The following is a 6,301-nucleotide window of genomic DNA, read 5'->3' as shown; positions in this document are numbered from 1 at the left end:
CCTTTCCCCCCTTCCCCCTCGCCCCTCCCCCTTTCCCCCTCCCCTCCCCATTTCACCCCTCCCCCTTTCACCCCTCCCCCTTCCCCCCTCCCCCTTTCCCACCCTTTCCCCGTTTCACCCCTCCACCTCTCCCGCTCTCTCCCCCTTCCCCCCACCTTCCCCCTCCCCCTCCCGCTCCCCAGCCCCCTCCCCCTCCACATTCCCCCTTTCCCCCCTCCCCTCCCCTACCCATTCCCCACTTCCCCTCCCCCTCCCCCTCCCCCCCTCGAAATCTTGGAGGGGGCATGGAAGGAAGCTTTGTGGGTATAGCTTAGGAATAACAAAGGGGCAGCCATATTGTTAGGTGTTTATTATAGACACCCAGATAGCAATCGGGAAATTGAGGAGCAAGTATGTGCACATTTTGTGGAGGTGTGTAACAACAATAACAATCAGGTAATTATATTAGGTGATTTCAACTTTACCAACATTAATTGGGATAGATATAGTGTTAAGGGCTTGGATGGAGTGGATTTCTTGAAATGTGTACAGGTGAACTTTTAGGTCAATATGTAGAGGGTCCAACAAGGGACGGCGCAGTGCTGGACCTAATTCTGGGGAATGAAGCCAGACAGGTGACTGAGGTGGTGGTGGGGAGCATTTTAGTTATAGCGACCCCAACATGGTACAATTTAAGCTTGTTATGGCCAAAGAAATAGACAAGTTGCAAAAAAAATGTTTTGGATTGGGGGAGAGCGGCTTTTAGTAAAATAAGGCCGGATCTGGCCAAGGTAGACTGGGAACAGCTACTTGTGGGGAAATCTACAGAGGAACAGTGAGGGGCGTTCAAAAAGGAAATGGGGAGGGTACAGGCTCAACATGATCCCTCTAGGGTGTTAGGTAGGAGTAACAAGCCCAGGGAACCATGGATAACCAGAGATATTCAGGATACGATGAGAAGGAAAAGAGAATCTTTTAGCAGGTATAAGGGGAGCAAATCATCGGAGGCATTAGCGGAGTACAGAACGTGCAGGGTGGAGATTAAGAAAGCAATTAAGAGAGAAAGGTGGGGTGGGGGGCAGGTCAGGGGTGGTTATGAGAAAGCTCTGGCTGGTAAAAGTAGGGAAAATCCCAAGATATTTAATAAGTATATCAATGTGAAGAGGATAACTAGGGAAAGAGTAAGCCCCATAAGGGACCACGGGAGTGATCTACTGGTGGAGCCGGAGGACATCGGTAGAGTGTTGAATGAATACTTCACATCCGTCTTCACCCAAGAGAATGAGGATGAAGGTATCAAACTCATGTAGAGAGACTGCTAGGTTCTTGAGCAAATTGATACAGGGAGTGACAAGGTATTGGGGGTGTTGACAGGCTTAAAAGTGGACAAATCTCCAGGTCCAGATGATTTGTGTCCCAGACGTCTGAGGGAGGCAAGGGAAGAGATTGCAGGGGCTCTGACCCAAATTTTTAATTCCTTTCTGGCCACGGGGGAGGTGCCAGAGTGCTGGAGAACTGCTAAGGTGGTTCTGCTATTTAAGAAGGGTTGCAGAGATAAGTCAGGGAACTACAGGCCATTGAGTCTTACATCAGTGGTAGGGAAATTATTGGAGAAAATTCTGAAGGAGAGAATCTATCTCCACTTGGAGAGACAAGGTTTGATCAGGGATAGTCGGCATGGCTTTGTCAGAGGGAGGTCATGCCTAACAAATTTGATTGAATTTTTTGAAGAGGTGACCAGGTGTGTAGATGAGGGTAGTGCAGTTGATGTAGTTTATATGGATTTCAGCAAAGCCTTTGACAAGGTCCCACATGGGAGACTTATAAAGAAGGCAAAGGCACAGGGGATACGGGGTACTTTGATAAGGTGGATTCAAAATTGACTTAGTTGTAGGAGACAGAGGGTGATGAGAGAAGGCTGCTATGGTGACTGGAAGCCAGTGTCCAGTGGTGCACCACTGGGATCTGTGCTGGGTCCCCTATTATATATCATTTATATAAACGACATAGATGACTATGTGGAGGGTAAGATTAGCAAGTTTGCGGATGATGCAAAGATTGGCTGGTTGGTTATCAGTGACGTTGAGTGTCTTGGGCTACAGGAAAATATCGATGGGATGGTCAAATGGGCAGATGGAATTTAACCCTGAAAAGTGTGAGGCGATACACTTTGGAAGGAGTAATTTGACAAGGAAGTATTCAATAAACGACATGACACTAGGAAGTTCTGAGGAACAAAGGGACCTTGGTGTGTGTGTCCATAGACCTCTGAAGACAGAGGGGAATGTTAGTAGGGTGGTGAAAAAGGCATTTGGGACACTTGCCTTTATCAATTGAGGCATAGATTACAAAAGTAGGGATGTGATATTGGAGTTGTATAGAACCTTGGTGAGACCACAGCTGGAGTACTGTGTGCAGTTCTGGTCGCCACATTACTGGAAGGATGTGATTGCACTGGAGAGGGTGCAGAGGAGATTCATCAGGATGTTGCCTGGGATGAAACATTTAAGTTATGAGGAGAGGTTGGATAGACTTGGGTTGTTTTCATTGGAGCAGGTAAGACTGAGGGGCGACCTGATCGAGTGCAGTAGATTATGAGGGGCATGGACAGGGTGGATAGGGAGCAGCTGTTTCCCTTAGTTGAAGGGTCAGTCACAAGGAGACACAAGTTCAAGGTGAGGGGCAGGATGTTTAGGGGGTATGTGAGGAGAAACATTTTTACCCAGAGGGTGGTGGTGGTCTGGAATGCGCTGTCTGGGAGGGTGGTGGAGGCGGGTTGCCTCACATCCTTTAAAAAGTACCTGGATGAACCCTGGGCACGTCATAACATTCAAGGCTATGGGCCAAGTGCTGGTAAATGGGATTAGGTAGATAGGTCAGGTGTTTCTCACGTGTCAGTGCAGACTCGATGGGCCGAAGGGCCTCTTCTGCACTGTGCGATTCTGTGAATCTGTGACCAAACCTTTGCCCCCCTGAATCCATTTTTGTTGTTTACGTCTCAGTGAAGCGCCGTGGGACTTTTTTTTCGCTCTGTCGTTGCCATTATTGATCTTATTCTGTGAGTATTTGGTGGACTCTGCTCTCCATACAAAGCTCCATATATAGATTTTGGACGCACCCATGCCATTACTGGAGACCTATTCTTCAGAATCAGCACTGAAGCTGCTTTTCAATGTCAATCCACAAATAAGTATTGGAATAGGGGATACACATATCCGTTTAGTGCGTGTATTAATTAAACCCATTTAAAATGATTCGCCTACGGATAAAGTGAAATCAAATCCGTCCATTGATTTTTTTTCAAGCGCAGTTCAGTTAACTTCTAATTCAATGCATTTTGCATTGCATTCTGAAGATTGGAATTATCTCCAGACTGCAGTCTTCATTTAAATAGGCCCTTTACACGAGTCCACTTTCTATATTCTGAGAGATAACACCACAGGAAGGCATGTAGTGATCAACTGCGTCTAGTGGAAACATGAAACATAATACCCAACGCCCTCGTGTATCACCGGATACCCAGCATATGAGATGAAAACATTTTACGTCTCACATCTCACTTCTGTCCCACTGAAAACTTCTACCTGTCTCCCCACCTGCCAGATTATGAACAATTGATATGCACTTAAAGCAGTTCTTATTTTAAATTACATCTATTGCAACCTTGATCCAGTCGTTGTTCCTCCTCCAATCGAGGTGATCGGTACCATTTGTAAATTAATGTGCTCATTTCAATAATTCTGAGTATGCAGCCCTCACCCTGCACTGGTAACTCCTAAAAAAAAGTAGCCTTTAGATTACTTATACTGACTCTATATGTAACTTCCCCCGCCCCCACCCCCCTCCCAAGAAAAGTGCATCACGATACATTTATCTGCATTAAATTGCATCTGCCACCCGCTTGTCCATTCATCAGTCTGGTTATGGTGTCCTGAAGTCATCTACAGTCCCCTTTGCTCGTTGCCAGATCGCCATCTGCACATATTTTGAAACGGCGCTCCCTGTACTCAAGCCCAGATCATTTATATATAACAAGAAAATCAATGGCGTCAATACCAGTCCCTGGGAGACTTCATTGCATACCCCTGATCAGCCAGAAAAAGTCTCCGTCCCCAGTCCCTTAGCCAACTACGAAACCAAGTTGCGAGGTCAGGCAAACGACCTACCACAAGAGTGTACATGATTGCTGGGGCAACGCGCGTGTGTGTCTGTGTAAGAGCGAGTCAGGGCAATCTGCTTGAGAGAAGATACTGCGGTTTTGTAGATAGCTTATAGGTCATTTTTGCATTTTTCTTTCCATTCCCTCATATCCGGAGATTGATTCAAGTTCTCTGTTCCATTGCATTATTCAAAAGTTCCTGTCCGTACACTACCTGGACTATTTCCTGAAAGTATTCTACCACCTCCAGGGAGAATGCGCTGGGTTGCAGTCAGTTGGACAATTGCTGCGTTCTCCGGTAAGTAGCTTTTTGATATTCATTCCTGACACATCAGATTGACATAGACCGAAGATGATCAACTTGCCGCCTGGGCGTAAAATGGTGTTTAGGTGTGACCACTAACTATTGAAATAAATACATTTTTATTTCCATCAATTTCATAACGACTCCAGTGAAATACCGGATTCATTAATTAGATACCAATTACGGTATTCATGTCCTCCCATCTATTTCCTTATTGTACATTATACGCTGGAACACCTGTGGATCTGGTCCAATCTCTTTGATATTTACTAATCTGGATACCGGATTGCAGATTTAATCAATTTTATTTTCGTAATTAGATCGCCTGCAATTAAAACCATCAACTTCGTGCGAATATTCGCATAGACATGAGATGAGGCAGTTTAATATCTCAGTCCCCCTGAAAATGCATGATGTCTTAGCAATCAATCTTGAAGTTAACCGGGGGAATCGCAAGGGAGAGGATGATGCTTCCGAGGTTACTTCTATTCAATTCAAGCATTTAAGTGACGGGACAATAGCCCAAGGGACAGACAGCAACAAAATTGGAAATAGTAAAAGCGAAAATAAGGTAAATAAATAAGTAATGGTTAAGACAAGAGAGGAGAGTTGAGGACTGTAACTATCTCAGCACTGTACATACAACAGAAAGAGGGAGAGAGACAAAGAGAGAGCTAAAGAGAGAGAGACAGAGAGATAGACTTCTAATCGTGCCGATGTGCGTGTGTTACACTGTACGATGTATCTTACTCCTTAAAGTACATATTGTGATATCACCCTGCCTCATAGAGCAGTGGATTTAGATTTAACACCAGCCTGCCCCACAGAACGATGGATACAGATTTAACACCAGTCTGCCTCATGGAGCGGTGGATAGAGATTTAACACCAGCCTGCCCCACAGTGTGGTGGATACCAATTTAACACCAGTCTGCTTCACAGGGCGATGGATATAGGTTTAACACCAGCCTGCCTCACAGAGCGGTGGATAGAGAGTTAACATCACTCTGCTTCACAGGGCGATGGATACCAATTTAACACCAGTCTGCTTCACAGGGCGGTGGATAGAGAGTTAACATCACTCTGCTTCACAGGGCGATGGATACAGATTTAACATCACTCTGCTTCACAGGGCGATGGATACAGATTTAACACCAGTCTGCTTCACAGGGCGGTGGATACAGGTTTAACACCAGCCTGCCTTACAGAGCGGTGGATAGAGATTTAACTTCACTCTGCTTCACAGGGCGGTGGATACAGATTTAACACCAGCCTGCTTCACAGGGCGGTGGATACAGGTTTAACACCAGCCTGCCTTACAGAGCGGTGGATAGAGATTTAACTTCACTCTGTTTCACAGGGCGGTGGATACAGATTTAACACCAGCCTGCTTCACAGGGCGGTGGATACAGGTTTAACACCAGCCTGCCTTACAGAGCGGTGGATAGAGATTTAACTTCACTCTGCTTCACAGGGCGATGGATACAGATTTAAGAGCAGCCTTCAAAATGGAAATGGATACATGCTGTTATATTTTTAGCTTTGTTCTTTAGTTTTAAAAGGGCAATGTTAGCTCGGCCGCCCGCTGTACGCCTGTCCTGAGTTTCATTGAAATTCAAAGCAGCAGAAGTGTACAAAGGCTGTCGATCCGATACCGCCTATTTGACGCCAGCGGCCTTAGTTAGAATAGCCCCCAATAGAAGGGAACATCTGGAAAGGTTGAAAATTATTGATCAATCTCATAACTCCCATTTTAAATCACTTAACGTGTTTCTCAGACCAGAACAAGTGCGGAAAGCATCTACATCAAGCTGCTTTTCCTGGTTTTAGTTAATGCTCATTATTTGGAAATGGGCAGTG

The sequence above is a fragment of the Cetorhinus maximus genome, chromosome 21 (genome assembly GCF_964194155.1).
Source record: "Cetorhinus maximus chromosome 21, sCetMax3.hap1.1, whole genome shotgun sequence".
In the NCBI taxonomy this organism is placed as follows: domain Eukaryota; kingdom Metazoa; phylum Chordata; class Chondrichthyes; order Lamniformes; family Cetorhinidae; genus Cetorhinus; species Cetorhinus maximus.
Note: the sequence above shows the minus strand (reverse complement) of the source record.